The sequence below is a fragment of the Choristoneura fumiferana genome, chromosome 16, assembly GCF_025370935.1.
Source record: "Choristoneura fumiferana chromosome 16, NRCan_CFum_1, whole genome shotgun sequence".
NCBI classification, from domain to species: Eukaryota; Metazoa; Arthropoda; class Insecta; order Lepidoptera; family Tortricidae; genus Choristoneura; species Choristoneura fumiferana.
The window spans coordinates 19949978-19960621 of NC_133487.1; the positions used below are offsets into that span (position 1 = coordinate 19949978).

The 10644-nt window shown below is 38.7% G+C and overlaps 1 pseudogene; it reads left to right on the plus strand.

The window, feature by feature from the left end:
- The first annotated feature begins 6084 nt into the window (after nt 1-6084).
- On the plus strand, nt 6085-10493 carry LOC141436616 (uncharacterized; annotated as a pseudogene).
- The last annotated feature ends 151 nt before the right edge of the window (nt 10494-10644 follow it).

Sequence of the window (10644 nt, forward strand, 5' to 3'; positions counted from 1 at the left end):
ACAAAACAACTCATTCAATGTCAGCAACCCGCCAGTCGGGTTCTCTGTTCGTAGGCGCTTTTCGCTACAAAATGGAAAATGCACGTTGTCGGCTATGTTATAGCTTAGCTAGTTAGTCGTGTTTATTATAGATATATATCGTCGATGAGATTGCCATTTCTGTTATGTGCATTTTTTCATATATTGATTTTGGCACATATGGCTTTTAAATTGAAATCCATATATCAAGAAAATGCACATAATGGAATTGTCAATCTCACCGACGATATTATTATTTACGAAGTCCAGTCCCCTAGAAAATAACTATGATTTTTAAACCGGGACAATTTGCTTATCGGCCGGGACGCCGGGACACCATGCTTCAAACCGGGACATTTCCCGGCGTACCGGGACGTATGGCAACCCTATGCTAGTTGAATGAGTAGAGAAATGTTACCAAGATTCTTCGTTTTTTTATTATGAAAGGGTAACCGACCATGGGATCTGCCTTTGGTCTCACCTGCATGGTGAAATAGGGCTACAATTGATAAAATAACTAGCAACCCTGAGAACATAAAAAACATAATTAAGAATTTACTTATTAACGCATTCACTGCCACCTAACTTGACTTGACTGACCACAGGTGCCACCGACGCACATGTGCGTTCAAAATGTATGAATAATTTTGACAGAGGCACTGGGCGGAAGTTCCAAAAACGCATATATGCGTCGGTGGCAGTGAATGAGTTATGGGCAACACATAGCCTAGCAACAATTTTTTTTAAAAATAAAGATTAGCTAGGAATATCATGTAACTAATTGTAAAATTGTTATGAAATAAACAGTTATAATTTAAATTGTTATGAAATAAACAGTTATAATTTAAATTTAAAATTTAATTTAGGGGTCAATCACGGGTCAGTTTAATGTAAAAGAACCGGCCAAGTGCGAGTCGGACTCGCGCACGACGGGTTCCGTACCATTAGCTATTATATTATAACATTAGACAGCAAAAAACGGCAAAAAAATCGCGTTTATTGTATGGGAGCCCCCTTTAATATTTATTTTATTTTAATTTAATTATTTATTTTTAAAGTAAACTAAATATTCTGTGAATATTTGAAGCGTCTACATGTTGCCGTTATTTATCGAGCAAATTTTAGTATAATATTTATTTTATTCTGTTTTTAGTATTTGTTGTAAGCGGCAACAGAAATACTCTGTGAAAACTTCAACTGTCTAGCTATCACGGTTCGCAGACAGACGAACAGTATGTTACTAATAGAGTCCCGTAAAAACTGATGATCAAGGGTCCCAGCAAGCCCTAAAATCGACTTAGAGAAAAATACCTTCCATCAGTAGTTACACACGAACACGCCAGAAAATCATTATCAAAGAGGGAAACGACCGTTCAAGATTAAACAGCGAAGCAGGCAGAGGTACAGTTACGATTCTATTTACTAGGGCCGGTAAGACGTGTCGGATATTTTTTACACGCTCCGCTGTGGGCCCTATTTCACGGTGACAGGTGTGATTACTACTTTCATATAGAGCCGTTTTGAAAATCACCATCATTATCATATAGGTGATATAGGCCTCCTCTCAGAATGAGAAGGCTTGGGCCGTAGTTCCCATGCCAGTGCGGATTGGGAACCACACACACCATTGAATTGCTTTGTACGTTTGTGCAGGTATCACAATGTTTTCCTTCACCGTATAAAGCTCATGGTAAATTGCAATAATTCGAATCAAAAATATATGTATGTATACACGTCCTTAATTTTAAGTGCATCAAGTCGTGTACTTACAAATATTTTTGTTACTGGTAGCCGTTCGATATCTTTTCACTTGACTGTAGCTTCCTAGGTACCAATTTAATCACGAATCTACAATTATTTTACCTACCTACCTAACGCAAACCTAATACAGCTTTAGGTACTCTCATATCAAGATTCACCGACATTAACAAAATGTCGACTAGGAAAAGAAGATCTTGTGTCACAATAAGTATTTAATTACTACTTAAATAGATTATGCGACTGTTGTGTTGTGTATTTTCTTTTGTAATTTTCCAAATTTCTGATTTTGTTTGTAAATTTTAATGAAGTTTAATGTACCTCACGTTGGTGGAATAGGGGCCAATGACTGTACCGAGGCAAGTACTAACTAATATGCGCAGTTTATAAAAACCGGGCCCACGCGAGATGGAAAGTTGCGTGATTGGGCCGGGAAAAACTGATCCAATACTACCCATTGAGGTGTTCTGCGGAAGGTAAGTACGTGAGGCAGTACCACTACCATGAGTTACAGTGACCGTACTCGATAGCGACGGCGTAAATTATTAGTAAGTATGGAGAATTGTAAAGTACCACTACCATGAGTTTACAGTGACCGTACTCGGTAGCGACGGCGTAAATTATTAGTAAGTATGGAGAATTGTAAATTACCACTAACATGAGTATACAGTGACCGTACCTACTCGATAGCGACGGCGTAAATTATTAGTAAGTATGGAGAATTGTAAAGTACCACTACCATGAGTTTACAGTGACCGTACTCGATAGCGACGGCGTAAATGATTTGTAAGTATGGAGAATTGTAAAGTACCACTACCATGAGTTTACAGTGACCGTACTCGATAGCGACGGCGTAAATTATTTCTATGGAGAATTGTACAGCGCCTCTACAAATAATTTACGCCGTCGCTATCGAGTACGGTCACTGTAAACTCATGGTAGTGGTACTGTTTTTCTTGTGATTGCTCGAGAGTGGACTGATATTTCCTGGGTAACCTACGTGCTGGAAGTGACTTGGAGTCAAATGAAACAGCAGACGTACTATATAATAATAATGACATTATTATTGCTCAAGTTACAATATTAGTAGGAAGTGGGATGATTAGTTATGAGTGAGAATTGCGAAAGTTTAAAACAATTGACTGAAAATATTATTATGAAAATATAGATAAAGTATGTAGGTACAGTCCAGACAATGTTTAGCAAAAAAAGCTGTTGAAAAATAGATTTTACCTACTAAGTGATTTTTTGAAAAATCTGTAAGTACATTTGTCTCTTTCTAAAACGCTTTTCTAGCAGTAGGTAAGACGCTACTTCCGACCGTAAAAGCTCGTGGTAAATTTCAAATGTAATGTGTTCTTGTGTGCGTGACCTCAACTCTTGTGGCACTGCCTATCTATTGCACAGGGATATCCACAGCTATCGAGTGTCGGCTATCGGCAGCTGACAGATGTGGAGCGGAGCAGGAAGCGGGCAGGACGCGGGCCGAACTTGACTTTCCCTCGGACGTCGGCTGCGCGTGCGGCTCGATTGATCATATTTTCTTATTTGATTAAATTATTGCTTAGATTAAAGTTTGCTCAGTTGACTTGGCATTCTTTTTCAAAATATTCTTAAAATTTATTTTCTATTCTATTTCTATACATAGCGAAATTGATCATCAAATTTTCCACCTTGTTACGTGCTTCAGTTTCCTTATCGTATGTACCTATTTTATTTTTAATTACGGCGCAATGTGTTAATTACATAAATAGTATAAGCTTAGCTAAAATTAGTTAATAGGATTATACCTAACTAGGCAAAAAGACTTAAAAATCAGCTAAACTCACACTTGTTGTAGAGCGTAAATAATAAACAATTAAATAAATTGATTATTCTCACAATGTCTTCAAGTGATAGTGAAAATTATGATGTCAAGCAAAGAGCAAGACTTAATTGATAATTTTTTGCCGCCGAAATCCAGAAAGATTTATTTTAAAACCTACGAAAGTTTTATAAACTGGAGGAATAAGAAGCGCATTAATTCTTTCACAGAAATGACTATTTTTTCTCGCAATCGAAATGAAAAATAGAGTTTTCACATCGAGACTTAAAGTTAATATAAACCCTCGGACAAATAGACACCCTCGCTAGCCACCCGAGCGGCTAACCACCCCACCTCGGGTACCTATATATTGACTTATTTTAGTCCCTAGATAAAAAATATACTATTTAACGAAGTCGGGTTTTGATTTTTTAAATTTATTGTTTTTTCCTAGTGCACTCCAAGGCCCCAAGATACAGCTCTGCCTAGTTTGGGGAGTGCCAGATATTATTTACTTATGTTGCTGATGTTATGATTTTTGAAAATAAATTGATTACTGCTATTATTATACTATTATATGCTAAATTCTCATACTTTCTTCTTAGCTTGCAAGGCGTTACCGGTAGTGCATTCGGCGTAAGCAGGCGGCGCGCGCGCATCTTATAAAGCGGGCTCGCGCGCCGGCCACTTTCATTGCCGAGCGTACCGGCGATGCTGTAACGTGATCTTGAGGTAAGTTGACACTACACACACACACACATACAGTCAAGTGCAAAAATGTGTATCTATCCGAACCACTCAATAACCTAACCAACTAAAAGTTGAAAAACCCCCGACATTGTCACTTTAAATTTAAATTTGCAGGTGGTAGGACCTTGTGCAAGGTCCGCCCGGATTGCTACCACCATCTTGCTCGCTAATCCTGCCGTGAAACAGCAGTGCTTGCACTGTTGTGTTTCGGCGTGGAGAGTAAGACAGCCGGTGAAATTACTGGCACTTGAGGTATCCCATCTTAGGCCTCTAGGTTGGCAACGCATCTGCAATCCCCCTGGTGTTGCAGGTGTCTATGGGCGGTGGTGATCTCTTATCATCAGGAGACCCACTTGCTTGTTTGCCATCCAGTTAAATAAAAAAAAAATTAAAGTTCAATAGGTCAGTAGGTATGGGAAAGTCTGAAACTATAAGACATACGAAGATCTATTCTTCAACCATGTCATAGATTTTGATAACAAGAAAAACTGCATTCATACATTTAAAAAACTTTTTTTTTTCGACTGGATGGCAAACGAGCAAGTGGGTCTCCTGATGGTAAGAGATCACCACCGCCCATAAACATCTGCAACACCAGGGGTATTGCAGATGCGTTGCCAACATAGAGGCCTAAGATGGGATACCTCAAGTGCCAGTAATTTCACCGGCTGTCTTACTCTCCACGCCGAAACACAACAGTGCAAGCACTGCTGTTTCACGGCAGGATTAGCGAGCAAGATGGTGGTAGCAATCCGGGCGGACCTTGCACAAGGTCCTACCACCTGCAAACTGTACTCAGCTCGAAAATCAAAGCCAGACTTTCGAAAAATAAAACGTGCATTATTAAATAATATGAAATACATTGCAGTTTATTCATTATATTACCTCGTGAACTGTGCATAAAATATGTATAATAGTTCTATCAGACCACATTTTTTAGGGTTCCGTAGCCAAAGCGGCAAAAACGGAACACTTATAGTTTCGCCATGTCTGCTGTCTGTCCGTCCGCGGCTTTGCTCAGGGACTACCGTGTTTCATATAGCCAAATAGAAATAAAATAATAGTTATAAGTTTTATTTTTCAAAACAACGGGTTCGATTCCCGTTCTGAGTACATTTTTGTAATCTACTTAGGAATGCAGTTTTTTTTTACTAAAATCGATGACATGGTTCCAAAGAACAGATCTTCGTATGTCTTATATAGTTTCATACTTTCCCATACTGACCTGGAAGAGATCGCTCTTAAGTGTTAAGGCCGCCCATTGCTTACCTTGTAATTTTCTCTCTATGTACATGTTTTTAACCCCCGACGCAAGAAGAGGGGTGTTTTAAGTTTGGCCGCTATGTCTGTCTGTCTGTCTGTATGGCACCGTAGCTCTGAAACGGGTGGTCCGATTTGAATGCAACCGCTATTAAGCTATGATCGTAGCTCTAACGGATGGACTAATTTCAATGCATTTTTTAACCCCCTACGCAAAAGGAGTGTTATATACAGTCCTTCCTCCTCCTTTTCCACGACAACACCTTCACTTTTGAACATGAAACTACCGTGAGACTCACTCATATTAAATATAATGACCCGGATAACTCACGTCTTAAATCGAGTTTAGCTCGACATGTTTCGGGCTAATCCGTAGCCCTTCACTTTCCTCCTGTTTCACACGCTGCTACGTTTTTGCCCGCGTTATTGTTCCACATTATCTTATAGAGTGTTTAGTTCTTTGGATTTAAGTTATCTTCCGTTTTCTAGAAATAAAATAAAATGTTAGTGTTAAAATAAAATAAAATGCTGGCTCGTGCTGAGGCACCGACCGACTTCAGACTGGTAAAAATTATTTTCATGGTTTTTAGTGTAAATAATCTAAGATACAATAGTTTAATATCAACTGCTCGTCACCTTTTACGAAAGATTGCTTTTTCCGATGCAGAGACGTTCATTATTGAGGTGTCCTGGTGCTTCACCACCCGTTTTACCATATGCATTACGAGGAGCATAAATTGCTTAGCAACTGTGTTAAAGTAATTAAAATTCAACCCGTGAAATACTTGTTATTGAGTAGTAACTCCGATGGTCAACTGTGGTCTTCATCATCAGTTCCACTTCACCAAATCATGATTTTCAAGAGCAAATGCACGAGTTACTACTAAATATAATCCAAGTTACTACAGGTGTCCCTATAGAACATTTGAAGAGTTCCCTCGATTTCCTTAAGATCCAATCATCAGATCCTGATTTGGTGCTTATGGGACCTAATTGAAAACATTCCTAGACGAACGCAAAAAAAATAATCATATCGGTTAATAATGACGGAGTTCTGAGGAAACAAACATAAAAATAATTTAACTTAAGCAATTGATATTTTTCAGATGCTTTGGCTAATCGGGATTTGCGTGTTGACGGCGGCGGTGGACGGTGGAGGTGGCGCCACTGGCACTGCTGGTAAGCTTCATTATATTATTTAATCGTCATCATCAGCCGGAACTGCCGGAAGACACTCTTGAACAAAAGCCTCTATCCTGGCCTATAACGCCACAATCAACAACAACTCGCTGTTTGCGTCTCGCAAAACTACAACTTTTTTATGGTTGGAAAATGCGTCTTACGTAGATGTATTTACCCTGTGTTAAAAATGTCTCTCTCCTTATGAATCCAGTCCTGTTTGAGAAAATGCCGTCCTAACTGCAAGCCCACAAATGGTCCCGGTCATCGTGAGTCCACCTAGTGGGAGGCCTGCCAACACCACGTCTTCTGGTTCGTTCGTGATCAGTGGTTGCGCTTCTGTGTTCCGGCGTTTAGAGTGAGACAGCCTGAATTACTGACATGTGATCTTCTTTCTTAATCAAGTGTGGGAAAATATCTGAAAAAAACCGGCCAAGAGCGTGTCGCAGACGCCCAAGACAGGGTTTCGTAGCCATTACGAAAAAATCAAGTAGTATTTTTCTAGGGATTTCGTATGGTGTACGGAATCTTCTAAGTTTAGGTATATTTTATACCTTGGGCGGCTATTTACTCTTAAACTACTAATAATTCTCAAGCAATCTTTGCCGCTATAATTTTCCTTTTAAATTTGATATGTTTACTACCATCCTGAATTTTTTCAAATTTTTCCACCCAACAGTTTAGATTTTAGAGCTCTTTAAAGTTGAATATTTCGCAAACAGAGCACTGAATTGAAAATCATCTTAGCAACCCTCCAATGGTTTTAAAAGACCTATCCAACGATACCCCACACTTAGGGTTAGTCAATAAGAAAAAAATCACACGGGAGGTACCCTAAAATAGTTTTTTTTTTATATTCTACCACTTTGTCGACGTGACATAATATGTATATTCTTGCCAAATTACAGCTTTCTAGTACCTACTAACTTCAGCAACAAAACAAAAAGTTGGAAAACCCCCGACTTGTCTACGAACCATTGCTAGAAACCTGATTTCAAATAAAAAAAAACATCCATTGTGTGTTGTGGGGGAGGGGGGTTAAAAAAAGCCTGGCGGCCGGTAACACACTGTATATTTAAGTGCTGAGAGAGATCATGTTTGCGTAATACGTTCATTCCACGAGTTGTCTAATTTACCATCGTAACTGTTTTTGCTCGCCGTAGATGACCATAGTAGATTATTTCAATTTTATGACAGTTAATCTTTGTCAGCGGCTTAGCTCGCGTGAACTTAAGCTCCGACAGTCCACGCTTTTGATTTTTAACCACCGACGCAAAAAGAAGTGTTATAACTTTGACTGCTATGTGTCTCTGTCTGTGGCACCGTTGCTCGTAAAGGGGTGGACCGATTTGAATGCGGTTTTTTCATTTGAAAGCAGCTTTTCTGGCGATGGTTATTAGATATGTTTTTTCAAAATCGGTTCAGCCGTTTTTGAGGTATTGAACTTTGAAGTGTCAAAATTGGGGGTTTTCAACTTTTTGTTGGTTAGGTAAGGTTAGGTTACTTCATGAGAATTCGAAAACTTTAATTATGATTTTACGCCAGTGCAATTTTTGAAATTTGCCTTTAATCCTTTAATCTCATGTCCAGATTTTTTTTTTATTTGACTGGATAGCAAACGAGCAAGTGGGTGTCCTGATGGTAAGAGATCACTCACCAACACCCATGAACATCTGGAACATCAGGGGTATTGCAGACGCGTTGCCAACCTAGAGGCCTAAGATGGGATACCTCGCGTGCCGGTAATTTCACCGGCTGTCTTACTCTCCACGCCGAAACACAACATTGCAAGCACTGCGGCTTCACGGCAGGATTAGCGAGCAAGATGGTGGTAGCAATCCGGGCGGACCTTGCACAAGGTCCTACCACCTGCATTTACCATCAAATCTGAAAGTAAATGTCGACAAGTAAAATTTATTCTTGTTTTACAACATAATTATGATTAAAAGATGCAAATAATTGATTGTTACTCGACATGTCTCACTGACAAGGCCACGTTGGTAAGATAGCGGCCTGGTCTTTTTGGTTCAGATATTTCTTTCAAAAGCTAACGGTCCCCTAAACACAAGCGTCGACAGACAATTTACAACCATGACGTGTTAGTGTTAGCATGTGTTCTGGTCATTTCCTTAAACCGAATTTGCCACAGTCACGGTAAAAGCTCAGTACAAATATAGTTTATTTATAACCAGTAAACTCACGATGTTAAGTAAAAACGAAAGTTGCGTTTTACGATACCGCTTTCGCGTCGACCTGTGATATACCTTGGATAATAATCACTTAAGTATGGAAATAAAATATTGAATAATTATTGCGAAATCGAGTTTTAGGTACAGAGACATTTTTAATTGATTTTAAAAGTCATTATTTAATTAATTTTATGCAAAATTGTGACAAGGTTTTCGGATTACGGCACGACGAATACAGCACATTTAAAGGTTATACTATTAGTATTATTACTTACCTACGTAGTGTTTGGTAAAAAAATCATTTTTAAATTAATACAAGCTTTTTTTGCTGACTGTAATTTTTGTTGACTGTACTTGCATCGTCACCCAAACTACATTTGCATAACAAATTTCAAGTCGATGCCATTAACCGTTGGAGAGTTCCGTCCTGCAGAGACGATCCTGGCCAAACTACCAGGATGTCACTACTAGATTATTGTATTGTCACGCGATTTACATATGTGTTCCAAATTTCAAGACAATCCGACTAATGCAAGTTGATCGAATTTAACTTGCAAGATTTGATTACAGACAAACATCGGACAGGTGAAACTAATAGTAAAAATAAATTAGGCCCCTAATTTTTTCAGGTTTTTGTCAGTAAAATACAATAATAAACACAAAAAAATCAATCACTTATACTCAATATAATAGATTATCTGTTGGGTGACAAAATAACGTCGATAAAAACGATTCTAAAATCTCTTACAGCACATTTTACTTACTTGTGAACTTATTTTCACTTCCAGATCTATCTCAATTCTGGACAGATGACTACAAAGTGTTCGAACAGATATACGGAAGACTTCAGACAGAGAGCTCTACGGTTCCACTTTACCGCCTAACCTGTCCTTGGCATTGACTTAAGCGTCTTGAAGAAACAGGCAACAGAGAAAAAGAAGATACGTGGACACTGGCGACGCAGACGTCCTAGAATCTCAATCTAACCTTTACTCCTTCGGAGACAACTTCAACCAACTCCTAACAAAACAGAGTTTAGACGCTTTTGAAAAATCAAGACCCACTAAACCGTCTTTTAAATTCATACCATACAATGACTTTAAACCTATCAGCCAAACCAGTGACCCTGAGACTTACAATTACTATAAGGCTTTAGAATTGCTTGAAAAAAAGAAGAAGTCGAAGCACTCAAGGGTTTAGCAAGTTACGATCATCCTTCCAAATATGGGACCGCGAATCCTGAAGACACAGAGGCCTACAAAAGTATACAAGACATATTAGAGGCACATGAAAGTAACAAAGGTAACAGTAAGAAACAGAACAGTGAACACGAGAATCTCGCTAAATACGTCAGTTATGGGGTTTCTAAAAGCAACAGGAAGAAGCCAGGTTCTAGTTCGAGGTATATCCATACCAATGACTTGCCGAAACCCAGATGTGTGTCCGGGAGGTGCCGGAAAAGGACCAGTAGCTCTGTAAGGGTCAGATCAGGGCCTATAGTTAGAAAAATAAAGCATACCATTATTAGCGATTAGTTCGATATTGGCGCAAAATTTTCAATGGAGTGAAGTTACCCACCTGCAAAAGATTGTGTACAGCCAGTATTGTTATTTATTTATGTAAGGGGTTGTGTAATTTTTCGTTATTTATTATAAATTGTTGTTAATTGAAACAAATGAAAGATTT